This window comes from Sinocyclocheilus anshuiensis, unplaced genomic scaffold, assembly GCF_001515605.1.
Source record: "Sinocyclocheilus anshuiensis isolate Anshui unplaced genomic scaffold, SAMN03320099.WGS_v1.1 scaffold964, whole genome shotgun sequence".
NCBI lineage: Eukaryota > Metazoa > Chordata > Actinopteri > Cypriniformes > Cyprinidae > Sinocyclocheilus > Sinocyclocheilus anshuiensis.
The window spans coordinates 1323480-1332125 of NW_015552666.1; the positions used below are offsets into that span (position 1 = coordinate 1323480).

The 8646-nt window shown below is 35.8% G+C and overlaps 2 long non-coding RNA genes across 2 annotated transcripts; both read left to right on the plus strand.

The window, feature by feature from the left end:
• Positions 1 to 395: 395 nt before the first annotated feature.
• On the plus strand, positions 396 to 2563 carry LOC107667297 (uncharacterized). The gene is made up of 3 exons (XR_001631774.1): positions 396 to 1229; positions 2251 to 2428; positions 2518 to 2563. It is a non-coding gene; the product is annotated as an uncharacterized LOC107667297 (long non-coding RNA).
• A 2902-nt stretch (positions 2564 to 5465) lies between these two features.
• On the plus strand, positions 5466 to 7930 carry LOC107667347 (uncharacterized). The gene is made up of 2 exons (XR_001631781.1): positions 5466 to 6066; positions 7087 to 7930. It is a non-coding gene; the product is annotated as an uncharacterized LOC107667347 (long non-coding RNA).
• The last annotated feature ends 716 nt before the right edge of the window (positions 7931 to 8646 follow it).

Below are 8646 nucleotides of genomic sequence, written 5' to 3' on the forward strand. Positions count from 1 at the left end.
ATGGCACCCGGTGGCTGTTTGTGGTATAACGCCCTAAATAAAATCTCACAGGAACCTCAATTTTTTTCATATCAACTTCAAATTAGGAACATAACTTATTTAGACATAAGGCTTTAATTTTATACCAATTTTAGAGTAAAACCTGTTATGTAAAATATTTATTATATATAAAATAAAATAAAATGAATATAGTGCATTTTCTTTACAGTAAATTTAAACTACCATAACTTTTTGATACTTTAATTTTTTTGAGAACATTCCACTTTTGCGATAATCTGCTGATTTTCTTCTTTAAAAAGAGACCAACCTTATGTCTGTATTCCAAAGTGTTCATAAATGACAACAATTTAAGTTTGGATAGTGCACCTGCATGCCTATTTTAAAAAATGGGGGGGTGACAGTTAAGGGGTTAAGCAAAAACTGGGGGAGTTATGTAACACATACCTTGTATTCAAATAAAGAGCATTTCGCTGACTGTCTTTATTTTGACTGTCTTTTTTGCCTCACTGGGCAGGTCAGTAAGTATGTTTACATCTACCTCACCCTTATCATACTCCAACTCTTCTGAGGGGCATTGCTCAAAAGTAGAATTAAGAAAGCCAGGATAACAGAAAAGGCGCGGCTTGACCTAGTTTAATCAGCGCATCCTGGCTTAGTCCGTTGCACGTTTGCTGAGCCAGGGTGAGAACGTGCAGCTATGTCAAGCCAGGTGTATATAGTTGGGATAAGTGCACGTTCACGGCATTCTTAAACAGACCACGGGATCGATCTCAGAATCAATGATGCAAAAATGGATAAAACCGGTGCGGCATACTTCTCGCCAACTGAGCAACAGCTTCTAATGGAAACATATGAAGAGGTGAAACATATAATATGTAAAAAGGGAAATACAGCTGCTATAATAAAACAAAGAGAAAATGCCTGGCAGACAATAGCGGACCGATTGAATGCATGAGTAGTCCAAATAACCAGTGCTCCACTGAAGCCATCATAATTACAATTCAAGGAGTTATTTGTCATTTCCACAAATTAACAGTTGTACACTTTGCCTTAAATGTGACCAGTGGACATGCATGTTACTCATGCAAACACATGTATGATTAATTGCAAACACTTATCCACTATGCGCATCCATCCATCCATCCATCCATCCAAAAGAACAAGCATGTCTGGCCAAAAAAGGACCTGGCAGCAAGTCAAGATTAAGTACAAGAACATTTTGCAGGCTGGTAAGTGACTTTATGGGTGATTTTTTTTTTTTTTACAAATTAAGTGAATAGTGTCTGCTGACATATTTTATTGTCTGTATTGATTTCAGCATTAAAAAAAAATTACACGAGTAACTGTGAAACGTTATATAAAATGGCTAACTTAATTAAATATTCTCAACTAAATATAATTTCAAGGTTAATGAAATCCGCAATGCTTCATTAATTGTTAAAACCAGGTCAAAATACAACGTGCAAACTTCAGTCAACTTGTTTTTGTTTTGTTTGATGACACCTGAGGGGCATTGCTCAAAAGTAGAATTAAGAAAGCCAGGATAACAGAAAAGGCGCGGCTTGACCTAGTTTAATCAGCGCATCCTGGCTTAGTCCGTTGCACGTTTGCTGAGTCAGGATGAGAACGTGCAGCTATGTCAAGCCAGGTGTATATAGTTGGGATAAGTGCACGTTCACGGCATTCTTAAACAGACCACGGGATCGATCACAGAATCAATGATGCAAAAATGGATAAAACCCGTGCGGCATACTTCTCGCCAACTGAGCAACAGCTTCTAATGGAAACATATGAAGAGGTGAAACATATAATATGTAAAAAGGGAAATACAGCTGCTATAATAAAACAAAGAGAAAATGCCTGGCAGACAATAGTGGACCGATTGAATGCATGAGTAGTCCAAATAACCAGTGCTCCACTGAAGCCATCATAATTACAATTCAAGGAGTTATTTGTCATTTCCACAAATTAACAGTTGTACACTTTGCCTTAAATGTGACCAGTGGACATGCATGTTACTCATGCAAACACATGTATGATTAATTGCAAACACTTATCCACTATGCGCATCCATCCATCCATCCATCCAAAAGAACAAGCATGTCTGGCCAAAAAAGGACCTGGCAGCAAGTCAAGATTAAGTACAAGAACATTTTGCAGGTTGGTAAGTGACTTGATGGGTGAAATTTTTTTTTACAAATTAGGTGAATAGTGTCTGCTGACATATTTTATTGTCTGTATTGATTTCAGCATTTAAAAAAAAAGGCTCATGTATCTGGCACGGGGGGTGGCCCTCCAAACCAAGACTTCATCACAGCAGAGGAGCTGGCCCTGGAGTTGAATAAAGGGAAGCCAGTGATGGAAGGGATCCAGGGAGGGACAGCCACTGACTCTGGCCCAGCAAGAGAAACTGGCCTCTTCATACAAAGTACATTATTGCCATTCTACTGCACATGGAAAACAATCAAATATTTAGATTTTTTTATGTGGACTGTCTGACTTTGCCTTCCCTTGCAGTGTCTGGTAACACACTTACACTTCTGGAGCCACCAGACTATGATCCGCTGGTGAGTACTCTTTATTAAAATCATAGGCTTGGCACATCCTGTCAAAACTATCAATACAAGTTCTATTGAATATGGCAGAGGGAAGGCACATCTGCAGCAGTGGAGTGCACTTCTGCCGATGATGAGACGGTGTCGCTGGACTCCAGAAGGCTTGAGGTGTCATGTCAATTTTGTGTACATTTTTAGTCCATAATGGATAAGTAGTCAGCAATGTGATTCTAATAGAACATATATTTTTAACAGGATCCAGACACTGTGCAGTCTGATAAGCAACCTGCTAACATAGTGAGTATTGCCTAAAGTAAACCTACATTATGCACAAATCCCGCTGTGCTAATTGATAGGTGTTTTACAGAATTCACAAACTGTCAGACGTCTCTACACAATGCATCTTAAGAGACAGATAGAGCTGGCAGAGGGCAAGATCGAAGTGAACAAGAGAAAGCTGCAGGACATGGACCTTGAGATGGAAATTAAACGCAAGACACTGAGGAAACTGGACTTGGAAATCCAGAAACTAGAGAGAAGTAAGTGATTTCAGTTCACACTGCAACCATGACTGCACAATGTATTAATCATCGTTATTTTTTCTCTCAAAAGCTCCAAGCTGACAAGTGATGACAGCAAAATAAAAAAAATACAAAAACATTGTGGTCTTGTACCTTTTTCATTAATGTCCAGTACACTATATAGTTATTGATCCAGTGAATTGGAACTAGAATTTGGGAAGATAACCACACAGTGTGTGCTACTAATGTCAAACAAAATGCATGCACACATGAAAGAGTGACATACATTATGCTTTATTAAAGGATAGGCGAAATCAAAACAAAATTAACTGAAATAATTTGCTATATATTGTTCTCTGACCAGTCTACCATTTATGTTATCTGGGAAGATGGCAGCATTGTCCCAGACAATATCCAAAGCAACTCTGGGAGCCCTTTCTTTTCTTAGGCTGGCAATATTGTGCAGCACTGTGCAGGCAACAGTCACGTCACAGGCTCTGTCTGGGGAGACCCTCAGGTGGTGCAGGCACTGAAATCGTGATTTTCAGGAGGCCGAAGGTCATTTCAATTCGAGCCCTCGTTCTGGCATGGGCATGGTTGTAAGCCTGCTGTGCTGGAGTTTGGGGGTCTGCAAGGGGGGTCAACAGGAACGTCTCACAGGCATAGCCTTTGTCTCCTAGCAGCACACCAGAGAACTCACCTGAGAATACAAAATATTCCCTTATCTTGCTTTTGTGCAATACCCCTCTGGTGTTTTGTCATTTATATTCATTGCTGTTTTCTTATGTAATATCTAAACAAAAAGCATCCCTTCGAGAAATATTCGAGAATATTTCCCTCATTCTTATGTTCCATGTGTAGGTTATTTGTATGCAAGACAATGTGAATTTATGTTACCACACACGGCACAGAATGTGTTTTTCCTCCCAGATTAGTACCGCACATTCTGTTCTGTTTTGCTTCCTGATGACTGGTTAGCCTGCATGAACCCGCCCTCTCACTCCATAAAAGCAAGTTATATTTACGCACTGAAGCACACGCACACGCACGCACGCACGCACACACACACACACACACACACACACACACACACACACACTTTTTGTGGTTCGTTTGGCTTTATCTAACTCTTGATAAGTTACTTAGACTCACACACAATGCAAAGACATTGATACTAAATGACAGAATTAATGGAAAGTATATTTTTTAATACATTTAATGTAAAGTTCATACATCTTACAATTAGTGGATATTTCTATACATTTTAGTGGCACTCAAAAAAGACATAATCATAAGAACTTTACATTCTAATATCTGTTAAATGTTATCTTGGACTAATTTGAAATGCAAACATGCATTGTATGTAGCAAATCAGGCTAGCTTTTATAAATCTTTGTGAGAACATTTTAACATATTTAAGATTGCATTTCAAAAATCTCACATTGACTTACATTGATAAACTTCACAATTTTGATTGAATTGTGATTTTTCTCATCTGATTTTCTTATCCTGTATTTAAACTATAGTGCAAAGCAGCAAGTGCTAACTTGTTTGGTCTTGGAAGTATTTTTCTCCCTTAAAAGAGACTGTTTAGCATGCTGCAAATGTCCCTACTACCTGACAGATTACTGAAAAAGGTGTCCTGAGAAAAAAACTGTATGACCGTCTGAAGCTGTTGCTTAGTCAGACGACTTTGAGGTGCTTTCTGCCAAACAGTTATTTGTTTAGGGTTTTCTGACATCTTTGGAGGATAGGGTTTTTAAATGGAGGTTGCCATCTTTGGAAAAGCATTCCAGTCAAAATTTTGAAATAATTAATGCTTTTTTATGTTTTTGAAATAAGTCTCTCATGCTCACCAAGGCTGTATTTATTTTTATCAAAAAAATACAGTAAATCACTAATATTGTAAAATGTAATTAAAATGTTTTTTTTTATTATTTTTTTTTTATTAATTATTTTACAACGTAATTTATTCCTGTGATGGCAAAGCTGATTTTTTAATAGTAATATTTCACAATCTTACTGTTTTTACTGTATTTTTTATCAAATAAATGCAGCTTTGGTATGCATAAGAGACTTCTTTCAAAAACATTTAAAAAATCTTAATTGTTCCAAACTTTTGTCTAGTAGTAATCATGCTATTTCTATGTATAGTTTGCAGAACAGCACTTTTACATTCATGGAATACCCATATGACATACTACATTTACCAAAATATGCAATAAAGCACACTGTATACTGTATCCCACAAAGCAATGCGTGCACTTGGCCTTCCATTTCCTATGTGTTAAATGAACCAGAAGCAATATCAGCTGTGACAAGACTGAACATGGCAAAATGTAAAGAAAATGATTAAAAGCACAAAAACAACTGTATTTTATTTTAAAGCTCTGGACACCACTTACATTCATCAAAAAAATCAAAGAACCAAAGAAAAAACAAAAAAGCTTACATAAAATGTTAATCCTTTTACAGCTTGAAACTACTTCTGTTAGGACATGCAAATAGTATAGTTTTCTTTCAGTTCTTTGTTACTCTTAAAGAAACACATCACATTTCTAAGTTATAGTCTACAGTTTCCTGTTATTGGCGCCATAAATGTGGTTCTATGTACCTACTGGTTATAACAGACCACCATTACCTCTCGCTCTTTCCAATGCCAAAAAGCAGGTCCGTGCATTCAGGCGAATAAAGACACTTACACATGCCATGTTATTCCACTTCCCAGACGTTTGTATTAAATGTACTTAAACTGCAGGCTAAAAACAGACGACGCGTGAGCGCGAGACCATGTTTGTCAAGTTCAGTACCACTTCTTACCTCCGTTGTGCCGATGAGTCAGTCAACAGAGTCTCTACCACACGTGCCACTGTGAACTAGAACATTTAGTTCTTGACGCGCGGACCTACTGAACTGAGAAACCAGTGGAAAAACGAGCAGGATTATTCTCTTGACTGTAACCAAAAAAATCGACGTTATTTGGCGACAAGGTGATACTCCTATAATCACTCCTTATTGCATGCTATTCCTTTCAATCGTTTCCATCCACAATCCTCATGTCCTATCTGAAAATATGTAACATTTGGATACCATTAGGCTGTGACCATAAATGCTTCTTATGTTTCTACTGCTGGAAGATGAAAATACATGTAGAACCTTGTATGGACTGTCATCTACGTAATTTGTAGATTATATGACAAAATAGGAATTATGTGGAAAAAAAACATTGCAACAATTGAGTGTTTTGCATTACAAAACAGATTATTCATATCCTTTATATGCATCTGTTAATGGTTGGTGAATCACTGTGTTTTGAGAAATAATCTAGTAATTAGATCTAATCTAAATAATCTTACTATGACATTTTATATAAGTTTATCTTAAAGCATGATATTTCTTTTAAAACTGCCCTGTGGATGATGGAAAGTGCATATAAGTGCATATACCTATACCTTTGTGTAGGCTATGTAGAAACTGTATACATATTTTGGACATACTACCACATTATTAAATTGTGGAGGTTTCTGATATTACAGCATACTATTTTCCATGCACCTTTTTTGAGAATGTTTGCGCACAAATTGTTTAGTAGCTAATTTAAATCTCACATATTAAACATGATTTATTGTATGCAAATTAGGAAGTGTCCAATATTTCACCTATATGCTAAAAATTAAAATCTGAATACTGCAAAGATACTAGGAATTAAGTAACAGGTTGTGATGATCCATTAATTAATTAATTGCTCTGTAAATGCATTTTTTGTTCTTTTTTTCCCCAAATTGACAGATGAGTCAAATTTCTATTCAGTGGTTAATAAACCACAAACCACAGATCTTTTTAGATCTAAACCTAAAAATATTACTTCAGTACATTAATGAGGTACATATATTAAAGTTCTTTAGAACCCTGTTGTTAGTAAAGCTATAACTGTTAATGACTAATTTGTTCGTTTTGTTAGTAACAACTGGAGTGAATTGTTCTGAAATAACAGTTTCATGTGTGTTGAGGCAAGTTGGAGCTAAACTCTGCAGGACACCGGCCCTCCAGGACCGAGTTTGGAGACCCCTGACCTAGATTAATGGGCTGTTCATCTTTTGATAGAAGAAAACCATCATATTCTGAATGTCCTCACCACAAAGCCCTCAGTAAAGAATAATGTCTATATAATAATTTCTTTAACAGTTGATGTCTGTAAATTAAAAACATAACCACAAGTGTTTTTATTTTTCTACATTTAATTTTCATGTCAGAATCGTAAGAAAACAACAACTAAATATTGATTAAGAATAAAAATGAACAGAGTGATTTTTATCCGATAGATTATATGATCAGAAAACACAAACAGGAAAAAGGTCAAACAAGTTTACTCGGAGTGTCCCCACTTGGACCTTGCTGGAAGTGACATATTGGTCTGAATCCTTATCCTTGAATGCCCCCCACTTGTTTGCTTGTGCCATCCACACTGAGCAGTTTCACATGATATGCTCTGTTGCAGATTCCTGCTGCTAAGATACCAAAATGAGGTAGCATTTTGTTCTACTTTCTTCCCTGCTTGAGTACTTCAATGCCTAGATAATCCTGGAAAAGCTGCAGGCCTGTTGACATATTAGAGATCTATGATTTCAGTTCATTACATTTTGGGCACATTTGAAAATGTTTGTCTCAATCAAATCAATCAAATAAATGAACTAAACAACATTTATCTATCTCTGATATTGTATCTCCACAAAATCTTTAATAACTTGAACCTCTTAAACAGAGCTTATCTTTCAATCACATCATGTGCCTGGTTTAACTGAAATTAAAAAAAAAAAAAAAAGGCTTGAAAAGGGAAATCAATCCCTTTAAATTCAGACAATCATGCATGGCACCTATTATGTTCCTGCGGACACCTTTTGTTGCTCTATGAATGAGCCAGGGACATTTTGTAACAGTTCTATAGAGGCCTTTGAGGCAGATTGTTGCCAGTGTTGATGTTATTCAGTATTTGGCATGCTAACTTGAAAGGCTGGATTTGATTTCAACATATCATCATGACATGGAATTATTCTGTGTAGAAATGAAATGTAAATAATCAAATAAGATATTAAAACACTGATTTATTGAAGATGCTGTTCAGCTTTAAATGTATAGTATTAGAAATTTCTAACAGAATAGACAATGCATGATCTTAACATTTCTTTACAGAATAATTTGTTTTGGTTTTAACTGAAAAAAAAATAAAAACGGTACAGTAAAACCTGTTAACTGTAAGTTACCTTACAATAAAAAAAACTGATTTAACAGACAATAAATGCAATGTTACTGTAAAATACTATATAAAATGTATGGAAGCAAAAACTATTAGCATATGTTTTATGGTGAAAATCTATATTACATTCAACAAAACAATCCATGTACATAGGACTTAAAAAACAGTAACATTTATAGTAAAGTGTTGTTAAAATTACAGTAAAATAACTTTCCCAGAGGTCCCAGCATGAGACTTCACATTTGTTAATATTTTATTGAAATAATAAAGTTTGTAATGATTCTGTAACCAGTTTTATATATATATATATATATAT